Source organism: Montipora foliosa, chromosome 10 (genome assembly GCF_036669935.1).
Source record: "Montipora foliosa isolate CH-2021 chromosome 10, ASM3666993v2, whole genome shotgun sequence".
Classification (NCBI taxonomy): domain Eukaryota; kingdom Metazoa; phylum Cnidaria; class Anthozoa; order Scleractinia; family Acroporidae; genus Montipora; species Montipora foliosa.
The window spans coordinates 7,012,616-7,025,115 of NC_090878.1; the positions used below are offsets into that span (position 1 = coordinate 7,012,616).

Sequence of the window (12,500 nt, forward strand, 5' to 3'; positions counted from 1 at the left end):
GAGCCCGTCCTTCACCAGGTGTGGGACGCGAGAAAAAAAGGAGCAAGGTCAGCTGGTTATATGTTACGCAGGATTTTTGACTAAGCTCGATCGATTCATGTATTTACAGTGTAATTATTGTTCATGTGTTTAACAACGCAAAACCTTGACTCCTTTTGAATATGTCCGTGGTGAGGAAGAAAAGATTAAGCCAACAGCTAACCCGGTTATCGCGTACTTTTTTGTTACATTCTCTTATTGCAATAATGAAATTTGTAAGTATATTTTCTTTGTGTAATATCGCATTAAAGTTGGAACTTGATTCCTTCCATGTCCAGTTTGCATTAGTTATAAGAAAATCATACAACTAAGGTTGATACAAAAGGCTTCAGTTGAGAGCAACCCCTGATGAAAAGGGACTACAGCCCCTGACGAAAAATGGGGATAAAGGGAGGAGGGGGGCTATACAAAAAATGGGTACATTCCTGTCAAGTTCAATCTCAAGTAATCTTGACAACCTGCATCTTCTGGATAGTTTCTTATCCAGAGGAGAGCTTGAAATTCTCCTGCTGGTACACAGCTACTGAAAAACAACTTTTGGTTTCTCATTTTCAGAGGATTATTATGGCCACAGTAAATTGGGTACCTGTTGGTTAGCTTTGAATTCACATCGCTGTTTTGGGCTAGTATATAATTTATAAACTGGTAAATTGTAGGGTCAGAAGAGCTTAGCCAATAACCTATTCTTCGACAGGCGTCAACACTTGGGCTCACGCATGAGGGACCCTGTTACATGCTAAATTGTCTCCATGTTACATTGATTGCATACAGTGTCACGGTTAACAGGAAAATTTGGTTTTATCAAATATTTTGATAAAGGTGGAATTACCACCATGAATGATTTGGAAAGCTGACGTTTCGAGTGTTAGCCCTTCGTCAGAGCAAATGTTTAGTCAGCTAAAAAGAGATCAACATAATTCAGACTGTCCCTGTTTGCACCATAAAAAAGAAGCCCCACATGCATTTTGGACTATTTTGCCAGATGCACCCAACAGGCAAAGGCTTGGTTGAATCTGCTTCAATGGCCATTGCTTAATAGAAAACTGCCTTCTGGAAGTGCTTCTCTTGAGATAAAGCAACCAATCAAAAAGTTATATTTTGTTGTTATTTAAGCAATAGAGGACGTTGTCCATGTTTACATAGCGTCATCTAAATGCCAAGCGCAGTTGGGAGAATTCTCGACAGTTATGCAAACCCGAGACACAGTTGAGGGTTTGCATAACATACACACCTATATTTCCAACCAGCCCATCAAAACATGCGTCTGACAACACATAACCAATCAAGATTGGTGTGATGTCACAGCTGTGTTTACATACTCTCATCTAAACACAGCTATTCACCAATATTAATGGGAGTTCGTGTACTATCCTAATTATTTTATAATTTAGAATGTGCAATGATATTCACACACAAAATACAGTGTGCCTGTTATTGGCAATAATAATAAAGTTATGATAACTCTTAGAACAACAAAGTTTGTCATTTATCTTATTACTTTCAATAATTTGCTCAAACCAACAAACTGAAGATGAAGACCATGAATAATAATTTATTTGTGATCAATCATTGTTAAAATTCACATTAAAAATATTAATGGTATTTTGTATCATTTGTTAACTGAATAAAACAGTGAATATATCAAACAACTGTCAACAATGATGAATAGTGGAGCAAAACCTTAGCAGATTTTAAAACATTGTGATGGAAGACATGGTTTTTGGAGATGCAATTAAGGCAGTTACCCTTAAGGATATCAACGACCAGTGCAAGAAGTTGTGCAAAAAGAGTGATATAGTTCCTCAGTTTTGCTAGTGCCAAGATGTAAGAACAAGGTGTCCAATGATATATATTTTCTAAAAATATGAATATGTAAACACATTAATATTTATGTGAAATTCAGGCAACTTAAATGACTTCATCCTGCATGTAGTTACATTTTGATCAAGATTTGTCCCCCAACATCATTATTTATCTTCAGTAGGTTTAAAATACAAAGGAAATTATTGGGAATCAAACAATAATTTTTTAGGTTGGATTCATTTTAACTGAAATTTAACTTTGAAGTTCAACAGTTACAGAGTAAATTGCCTACTGGGTGCAAATAGGGAGCAGGGGTTGCGCAGTGGTAAGAGCACTCGCCTCCCACCGATGTGGTCTGGATTCAATTCCCAAACTCAGCGTCATATGTGGGTTGAGTTTGTTGGTTCTCTTCTCTATTGCAAAAGGTTTTTCTCCGGGTACTCCGGTTTTACCACATCCACAAAAAACATATTTGATTTGAGTTCATTTCATTGGTTTCCCCAATTAGTTCTCTAGTGCTAAATCCATTGACACTTAAATAAAGTTGTTGTTATTATGATTATTACAAGTTGATAAAAAAAGTATACATAATTCCTAGGCAACAGACAAAATTGGTACCATAAGGACCATTAGGCAGGCTTTTAGCTGCAAAACATAAGAAAATAATTTATTACCAGTATATGTAATCATTTATTTTTAGTAATAAATGCTAATTTCAAGGTTGTTTACTTACGCATTATAATATTATTGTCTCTACTTCAATAGAGCTTAGAACATTTCACATGCGAAAGTATTATCACACCGGTGGTATTCAACAGCATTTAATTCAGTGCAACTTGATCCCTGTCGTCAGCTCCTGTCAACCGAACCCTCTTTTAAAATTCAGTCCTCCCTCTCATCTTAAACATTTGAACGTGTATTTGAGCTATTTAACGGCGAAATGACAAGCACAGATAGCTTCAAACCCTCGTACTTCTTTCCTTTCAATGTGATGTCGCTTAAATCTAGAATTTCCATTCCATGATTCAACGCCTCGTGAAAGGGATTTGGCTTGGTCCGCCATTTTGAAAAAAAATCGAGACTGCGCAGAACGATCGGAAGTGCCAGAGCTCTCCATCCGAGGCGCTGGCCAAGAGGATCGCAGCTCTGGGAACGAGAATGGCTCGAAGGATGTATGTTTATCGCTGTTTCTCAACGATTTATGCTGAGTCTGAGAGGGGTTTTGTCGGATGACACCCTGCTAGCAGAGCCTTTCTTTTGCTTGCTCGATTTTGGCGTTCTCGAGAAAGGCTCTGCGTGAATCGAGTAAGATCTGTATTGAATATGCGCTGCATGTTGCCAGGATGCAGTCTCGAACCCAAGCCTAATATGCCAGATCTCGCCACCATCTTGGTTTTTCATGGTACAGCAGGCTCAATTATAACCATCGGTTTTGTCACTAAACGGACGCTCGCACTGGAAAAACCGGTTTGACGAGAGAAAACAAGGTTGACCAGTCCAGAAGTTCGGGCTGCGGCGGCTTCAAAGAGTTGACGCGATTCGGGCAGAGCCTACTTTTCTCCTCCTCAGTAAAGAAAAAGACAAAAGGAGGCTCTGCTCGCAGGGTGGTCGGATGATAGTGATTGTAAGCTTTCCATCGGAATTATATTCTTAATTTATATTCAACTGAAATTCGACCATCAAAGAAATTTATTAATAATAATGAATTTTATGTAACTGTCAATTTGCTGTCATTTGGGAAAATAGCCAGGTGAATGCTTTTTTCGCCATGGTTTTTTTTATCATTCCGAACCGTAGATTTTTGTCATATTTTCGATTGAAATTGGTGTAGTGCTTAGTCGATCATTTCGTCATGGAAACTGCGCAATTTAAGTTGATATTATTATTAAATTTTTATGAACTGTGTACGTCAGAGCTGGAAGTCAGTATCCTGAGTATCACTGTGCTTCAGAACTAGTGACAGTTCAGTAGTCGATCGATGCTCGCCAGTTTTATGGAACGAGCACTATTACTAAAAATGGACTTTGTCACATGAGCCCCCCGCGTGGCCTTAGACAAACATTTCGATCTACTGAAAGGAAATGTATGAGGTTAGCGATAGTGAAGGAAAAAAGAAGAAAGCTTTATAAATCTGTGGAGTTGGGTTTCTAAAAAGGAGGTAGAATGGTTAGTACTAAACCCGTTGATGTAAATCGGACTCACAGTATCCAGATAAAGGACCATAAATTGCCGAAATCTCTCAAAGAGTTGCAGGAATCAGGAGAGAAAGTCTTCATACCGCTGCCAAAACCATCGTAAGACATCGACAAATGTAAGCCTTGGCTAATCGATTGAACCCGAGAATTCTTAACTGTGAAAAACATATATTTGTGCTCTACAAAAGATCCCACAGCAGAATTTGCTGTCGACGGAGAAGAATAGGGAACCGAACTTGCGCTATGGTACCATTTCCTTCCAACATCGAACCTTTTTTTGTGTTTTCGCCGCAGACCAACGGCCATTATCGATACTCAGATCAAGCGCGTGGTCACTTCCACTGTTTACACGACCTTACACATACCCTGGATTCCAGAGGTTATTTTCTCGCTATGAAAAGAGCGACAAAAGAGCGAGCCACAAAGCGAGAAAATAACCTCTGGAAACCAGGGTACCTTACACAGCCCCTCACTCGTTTAAAAAGTCCCCAAGTTTGCCCGTCAATTTCAACCACCAACACTTAGAACACCGTTCTAGCTGCTCAATTGTGTATTGTTCTGGTTCTCTCTCGAGAATAGAGCCAAGAACGCGGTCGACGAAAACCGAAAAATATTATGTCTCATTTCCCTTGTGACTCTTTGTTTCCTCTTGTTTGTCTGGGTCACTTAGGGGTCTACGATTTCATGACGTCAACAACAGAAATGTTTTGACGATATCAGGCGAAAACAGCATCACCAACCAGAGACCTTTTATCAGATAAAAGTCATCATCGCAGAGTTCAATTGACAGATCATGGATCCAATTTTATTTTGTTAGGGCTTTGGGATAACACATTCCATGGTTTTTTCGTCAATTGACATAAGAAAAGTACACTCAAGTTTGTGTTGGTTTGACGAAAACCTTCCCGAGTCCTAACTATGATCAAATGCAGCGAAACCGCAGTAAAGAACATTAGAGAGATTTAACACCGCGTTTACGTGAAACAGGAAACACTGATTAAAATGGAACCGAGAAATGCCCCTTCCCCCTAAATAAGGAATGAAGCCACGTGAAGGCCAACATTTTGGGGGACGGGTGGTCTCAATTTTTCATTTCTGACCAGGATCGTTGTCACAAAAGTATGAAAATTCACTGACGTTGTCGTGGGGTTTGTCATTGCGTAGATTCTCTTATATCTGTGAAACATCCTCCGCTTCTGCCGACAGTTGCTTTATACACCCTCGTTTTACCTGAAAGTGGCCGGAGTTGTAGATAGCCATGTTGTTACGAAACAACAATTTCAACAATGTCTTATGTTTCACTCGAGTTTGTTATGCTTTGTTAGATTGAAGACGCCAGCAAGTCGCTGTAATATTTATGGAAGTGTATTCTTGCACTCGATTCTGTTACAAAACAAACACTACTGTGACGCTATGTCAAATATAAGGAAAGGCGCTGTCTGTTTAAAAACAAACTCTTCAATAAATTTGCACAAACGAAACTCGAAAGCACGTACTTGAAGCAAAAATGTCCAACAACGTAAATTTCAACTCCTTGAATTATTTATAAACGACTAAAGCGAATACCATTGCACTTACATTGCACTTGAAGTAAAACAGTGTTGTGAAGTGTCCCGTGACGTCACACTGAAAAATGGTCACAACGATACATCCTGCGATCAGGTGTTCTTTTCTTTAGAGAGGGCGCGAAAAGTAAAGTAAAGAACGTCTGATCGTAGGTTAATACATCACGTGCCGAAAAAATAATGGTTTCCGAATTCGTCAAGAAAGCCGGTTTTCAGAGGACTTGGCTAATGCCAACTTGACATGAGCCGTTCAGACATGAGCGACTTCCTTTTTTCGCCCAAATTTAATTGCTACGACACACTCAATTTCGTTTTCGGAGAGTTTGCGCCATTATCCTTAAAAAAGATAAGCAATTCGTAATGAACCTTCAGGAACTTCGATTGTTATCCTTAGAGTCGGGGATGGAAGCGGAATCATGAATATTCCGCTTCATCTCCGATTGGAGGATAGAAGTTTACTAGCTGATGTTGTCTTCTGTTGTAAGGTTGTAAACAACCTTCTTTGGAACTTAGAGTTCAAATCTCAAGGGATGCAAACAAGGGTTATCAATTGAGAAGAATTCACATTTTAGATTTGATAACTTTATATTTCAGAGCGCATTTATTTAAATATATCTTTATAAACAGAATAATCTAGGAAGAAATCGTCTCCCATAATAAGTATGGAGATCGTCTTTTGTCACAGAATGAAAGGGTAGTTTCTAAAGAAACTGTGGTGCTGCGTCGGTGGGGAAGTAGTATACAAAAATTTGGTTTTATCAACGGAGTTGATAATGTAAATTGGCCACCGTACAGAGATTCTAAAAGCTGACGTTTCGAGCGTTAGCCCTTTGGATTCGCTCTGACGAAGGGCTAACGCTCGAAACGTCAACTTTTAGAATCTCTGTACGGTGGCCAATTTACATTATCAACTCCTTTGATAAAACCAAATTTTTGTCACAGAAGTTACTTATTTTTTTGGCAGCCTGGGTTTCCGGCTCCTGCCCATGGTGCTTGCGCATTGTTTTAAGGCTTAACCCTTTTCCCATTTCAACATTGTAATATGGAGTTGATTGCCTAACTTTTTTTGTAATTCTTTAATTTAATCTTGTGCTTTGTCGAGTGTCGAGTGACAATATATGACTGAATTTGCGTAAAGGTACCTGCTGGAATTTTCGGGTAGCCCGTAAAGGGTAAGGATTGTCCCGAATTCGATCCCTAGTGACCTCACATCGTTGCTTCGACTTCTATCCATTCTGTGTAGCTTCAGGTAGCTGTAAATACCCTTAAAACGGGGCACTGATAGAAAGAGGAGGGTAAAATGAGCGCACCTTCGGATCCCTGGGAGAATACCCTCTAGAGGGTACAGGAGCTTCCCACCTTAAGTAAGGTATACCTACCTTCAAGCCAGAGGGCTGTGTCAAGCTCCAGCTTGACAACTAGGACGGTCCCTAACCTGATCTATTTTGTTCTGCATAATTTTGCACAGAACACTCTTTGGATTTATATGTATGTATAGCGCGCAGTCAAAAGCTACACTTATTCTCGAATATCCGCTGACTTAAACCAGGAGTGCTCCTCCTTTATAAATCTCAAGTAAACAACTAGCCCTTCTAGAGAGCCTGTCCTGAATTTGCACTACGAAGTGAAAACTATGTTGTGGGTCTGTTTCCACTGAAATAGGTACGACAACACCGGACCAGACCACACCTGGTGCAGCGTCAACCACTTCGCCTCAGACGACATCGGGTCAAACCAATGCAACCTCAAGCCCTAATTCAAGTACAACTCCTGTGGATATCGAGTGTGGAGTGGCTTTTGTTGGTGGGGGTAAGATTGTACCGATTGTTTGCTTTTGTATTTGACACCTTATCCTCCGTTGGGACACTGAAAAATGCAGACTGCAGACTGTGCAGACCGTCTGTAAAATGAAAATTCGGTTATCCTGAATATCAATCTGGTTAGCCTAATAAGGCCTAAATAACATTCAGGTTAGCCTGTTTACGGTTAGCTCTCAATAATTGTAAGGGTAACACCATATTTTACCCCTGGTCTGCACGGTCTGAACAGTCTGTAGTCTGCGTTTTGGCTTGACCGTACTCCATTTCACTTAATTTCTCTGTCTCTCATCAAAGAAACGACGGGCACTTAAAATAGGACTATTTTGTCCGTTAAAAAAAAAAAAACGTCCGCTGATCGCATCGGTAACATACCAAGAATTCAAGTCTCTTCAGAAAACGACTAAATGGTGACAAGTGCCGGGTTGGCACCAAGGAGAAATAAAACGCATAGTACCTTACCTCATTACGGTCAGCGGCGCCAACATGGCTACCACGGTTTGCTAGTTGTCTGTCTTGTTTGTGGCTTTCTACTTCCCTATAGCCGGGTTTAATTGTTTTTGCCTTCTGTTCCTAAGCGTATGTATGTGTTCTGTGTAGAATTGACCTCCCTTGTAATTTAGTGTTACCCTACCAAAGGGTTAAATAAACTGATTATTTATTTTTATTTATTTTATTTATTTTAACACCATAAAAAAGATGAGCAATCAACCATAAGCAAACAATTCTCTTTTCTTTTTCAGGAGCTGCTGGTCTTCTCTTGGCGCGAACTCTTTTGGAGAAGAAGCTCGAAACGAACGTTTGCGTTTTTGAAAAAGAAAGTCATCTCGGAGGGAAGATCTTTGACTATCGTTTTCCTGAAGCTCAAAATATTACAGTAGGTCAGTTTTCAACACAATTAATTTACGAGTAGTTTCCGTACAGGTTGCTGGGAAAAATATCTTGACTCTTTCCATTTTTGTTGATGTGTGAACGTCACGAAGAAAATAAAGCAAGTCGGGTAAAGACGTATTTGGTCATAAAATTAGTTTGTCTTTACATTGTCTCTAAATGTACTGAAACGCCCAACAGTAACAATGATTATTTAACTTTTTGTAACAGTCATCGCAAGTGGATTGAATTTTATTTAATTTATTAAATTTATTAATTAAAGGCCTGGCCAAACGCTCGCAACATTTCAACGCAACATTGTTGCATGATGTTGCGACACGTGTTGAATGGACTGGCCAAACGCACGCAACATATCGCAACAAGGTGGCCAAAAGTACGCAACATGTTGTGCCCAACAATGTTGCAAGATGTTGCGTTGAAATGTTGCGAGCGTTTGGCCAGGCCTTTAATAATTATAATTACGCTGTATTAAACTCCATTTTAGGTCTCGGACAGTTGGTTATCTTTGGACATAACACCGAGGAAGAAAGGTATATTGAAGCAATCATTTTTAAATTGTTACGAGGACTAATTTGAAATCCACGTAAGTGGCTTATGGTGCAACGTATCCTCCCTAGACTTGACATTGTTAATGAGCACTTAAGGCCGAAAGATCTCTCGGCGTCTGCTTTATAAAGGCATAATGTAAGTTGGTATAAAATAATTCTACGACGTCAGAACTGACACGAGATGGTTACGTACTGACATTGCGTTCGCTGGTTAGAAAAATGGAACTACTTAGGTAATATTCTTCTTGTTCTTACTGAGGTATTTTCAATAGTGTATTTTCGACGATGGTTCTCGTTGTACCCTTTAACGCCAATCATTGCTCTAAACAAAGTTGAGGCCGCTTGTGCTAACAGACCCTTTGTGTCTGTATGTGGTGTTATCTGCTAGTATGTGCACCAAGATCTTGTTGACTCTTTTGGTTGCATCAAAACATCTCAAAATTTACTATTCACTTGTCTTCGTCTGTCATGATAATCTCTTTTAGCCTACGGTGCAGATTGTGTTCTTCCCTCGGAAGTTCATTAAGTGCATGCAGAAACCCATAAGGGTTGAAACGTGTAACGCGCGTTCATAGTTTCCAAATATTCAGTGCGAACTGATTGGTTGAATGTTTCAGTGCTAAGTACCATATTTGGAAACCCCTCGCTCTTGGTGTTCCAAATATGGTACTTAGCAAATTGAATGTTCAGAAGCTTGTTTCCCAGCACACAAGGGGCCGTTACACGTTTCAACCCTTATGGGTTTCTGTTGCATGAGCATGGTTCTCTCTTTCTTTCCCTACTTTCAGCCTGTTCGAAATGGCGTTCTTGTTCTAATTCATCCCTTGCAATTTTTTCATCACCTAAGCTACACCTTTAACCTCTTCATCATCACTTCCAGTTGCACACGCCCTGTCACTCGCATCCTCTGGCTTATCTCCAGAATTGCAGTTAATTAGATGCACGTCCAATTTTGACATCCAACTGGAAGTGTCTCCTTAAGTGTAAGCTTTTGCCAACCTCGTCTCCAGGGCGCTTTTCCCTGGCTTTGGGAAAAGCTCCCTGGGGACGAGGTTGAGCTTTTGCTATCTATTTGCAACAATAAGGTAAGGTTAACCCTTTCAGCCCTGAGGGGCTCCCTATTGACGAGTAAAATCGTCTGGCGTTAGACAGAGTAAAATCTATAAGTGTCACTCTTAGGAGGGAAAGGGTTAAAGGTTAGCGTTATTCATAGGGTTACTGAGCTACATTTGGGAGACACTTTGTGACCTTAATTGTCGGTATTCCGAGACACTAGTGATGTTGAGGTTGGAGAAAAGAGTGAGGGGACACTTCGTGACGCTTATTGGACCCGCGTGCATCAAGTTAGGAACAAAAATCACACGTCACAAAAGTCAGTCCATTCTCAAATGTCGCAAGCATACCTTTCTCAAACCTGAGCGAGTGTCATTTTGCCAACACCATCACCTCCTTCCAGATTCACTTTTTCGTTGCACTTTGTTGCGATCTTTTATTCTCCAGTCTCCCATTTTGTATTTTGGTACTATTCTGAGCACTGGTGTCTGCATTTCCAATTTTATCTCAGATATCCAATTATCAAGTGTTTCCATATAGTTTTCTGTACCGGGAGTCCTGGGAAATGTTACACTTTTTTTGGGCAGTTTGGGTGCCCTCAGACTTGTATTCCTGTTCCCATAAACAAAAGTTGGGTCGAGTTATCCAGCGCCACACCCATCATGAAATTTTTCTGAAGAATCTTTATTTTGGAAGAGAGTCGTAACTCATTACCAATGGTCTCTTGGGGTCCTTACTCTAAATATCTAATTCTTTACTTAGAATTCTTGCTGTTCATTGTTTTTGGGAGCAATGGAGTTCTAATTTTAATGTCCAGCTTTTTTAGCCACTTCAGTCTCCAGGTTCATTTTTTCCTCATCCCTATGAGCCTACAACATTCGGTACCTGGAGGCCGTTTCTCGAAAGTCCCGAAACTTTACGGGCCGTTTTCGGGTGTCACAATTCCCTTTGTATCTCAAGAAAAGAGAGGATTTAATTCGTCAAACTTCACAGTTATTTTTCTTTTTCTTACCTTGAAAACATATTAAAAGACCGGCTCTCCAGAACAAGCGGTTGGCAATTTCACAGATGGCTTTTCGGGCCCGAAAAGTTTCGGGACTTTCGAGAAACGGGCCCCTGGACACATCCTCTTTGGGCCGGTTCCACGAAAGTCCCGAGAGTTTTCGGGTGTCACACTTCCCTCTGTATCTGAATAAGTGAGAGGTTTTAGCTCATCAATTTTCGCACCATTTTGCTTTTTAGTTATCTTGAAAACATGCTTAAAGACCAGATTTTAAAACAAGCGGGTGGCAATTCCACAAATGGCTTTTCGAGCAACGGGTTCCTGGTATGTTTCTCAACTATTTCATTTTCCTCGTTATGAATTGTCTGATCTCCTGGCACAGCTATATCGACATGTCCGGTCTTCTATAGCTAGCTTCAATGACACTATCACATTGAATGTCTCATCCATTGCGATCATCTTTGCTTCATCGGCCTTCGATGTTCTCTCTCTTGCATTTCCTTAATTAACACCACCTGATTGCAGTTCTTTATAGACCAAGACAGATTACTTTCTCTCCTTCAGAGACAAGCCTCGCAACTTATGAGTCCTTAACCCCTTCATCCCTGAAGTTGCTCTTATTGATTAGTAAAATCGTCTGGCGTTAGAGCAAAATGATCTATGTCTCATTCTTAGGACTGAAAGAGTCCAGCTCTTTAGCAAAGAGCTTAAGATCACCCATGAAGAGCTGGTGCTTCACTTTGATGTCATCCAACTTGTATCCTAGTTTAACCTTTCTATATATCTTTGTAACTGGTATCATGGAATATGCCTCTTCTAATGTTTAAATACTTATTTTATTCAAGTACTGCATTTGAAAACTAGGGAGCGGAAGTTATAAATATAAAGGGTCCTCGAACTAATCTAAAACCGAAAAAGTATAAATAAGCGTGTTTTATCATTATCGTTGCTGATTGTTATTATTAGAGATATTACTATCCTTGAATTTTTTTCCTTCTTCTTCCAGCTCTCTTTTTTGGGATCTTAATGTATATCATGACCTGTATGAGCGAAAGATTACTCGAGTTGAATTTGGCGGTGTCTTTGGAGACAATTTCGACACCCTTAAACCGAAGGCGTCCCAAATGTTTTCAAAATTTTCCGTTAAGCAAACTGCAGAAAATGTGACCAAGGCAAATTCTTCCAACTTTCCTACAGCAGGGGAATTTCTGTCTGGCGTTTTGTTACCCGAAGGAGCTAAGTTTATGGAATATGTGTACGGCTTTAACGGTAGCTACATGCAAGAGATCAACCCTGAAAGTTATAAAATATATCTCCAAGAAACACTTTGGGATGAAAACCAAAGGATGGAAGATCTTAGACCCGCTAGGGGACTGTCCGAAGGAATTGAAAAGCTGAAGGAGGAAGTGCAAAGTCGAAGTGGAAAAATATTTCTTTCAGAGAAAGTGACCTCAGTCGATAAGGATGGAAGCAAGTTCGTCATCCAGACATCGAAACAAAAAGTGATAGCCAACAAAACAGTGCTAACAGTAGGACCGTCAGCTCTCAAAAGGATCACTGGTGCCATCATTAGAAACATCACAGAT

General features: G+C 40.0%; 1 protein-coding gene across 8 annotated transcripts in view; it reads left to right on the forward strand.

Annotated features, from left to right (window-relative positions):
* LOC137974067 (uncharacterized) overlaps positions 1-12,500 on the forward strand; it is a 57,402-nt gene that overhangs the window by 19,546 nt on the left and 25,356 nt on the right. For 7 of the 8 annotated variants that reach the window (XR_011117392.1, XR_011117395.1, XR_011117394.1 and 4 more), the window contains 4 exons: positions 7,265-7,411; positions 8,163-8,300; positions 8,795-8,840; positions 11,921-12,500. The exon at positions 11,921-12,500 is cut by the window's right edge and continues 167 nt beyond it. The exons of the other annotated variant lie outside the window; for it this stretch is intronic. The gene's annotated coding sequence lies outside the window, so the exon portion shown is untranslated. The remainder of the gene's footprint in view (positions 1-7,264; positions 7,412-8,162; positions 8,301-8,794; positions 8,841-11,920) is intronic. 8 annotated transcript variants of the gene reach the window in all.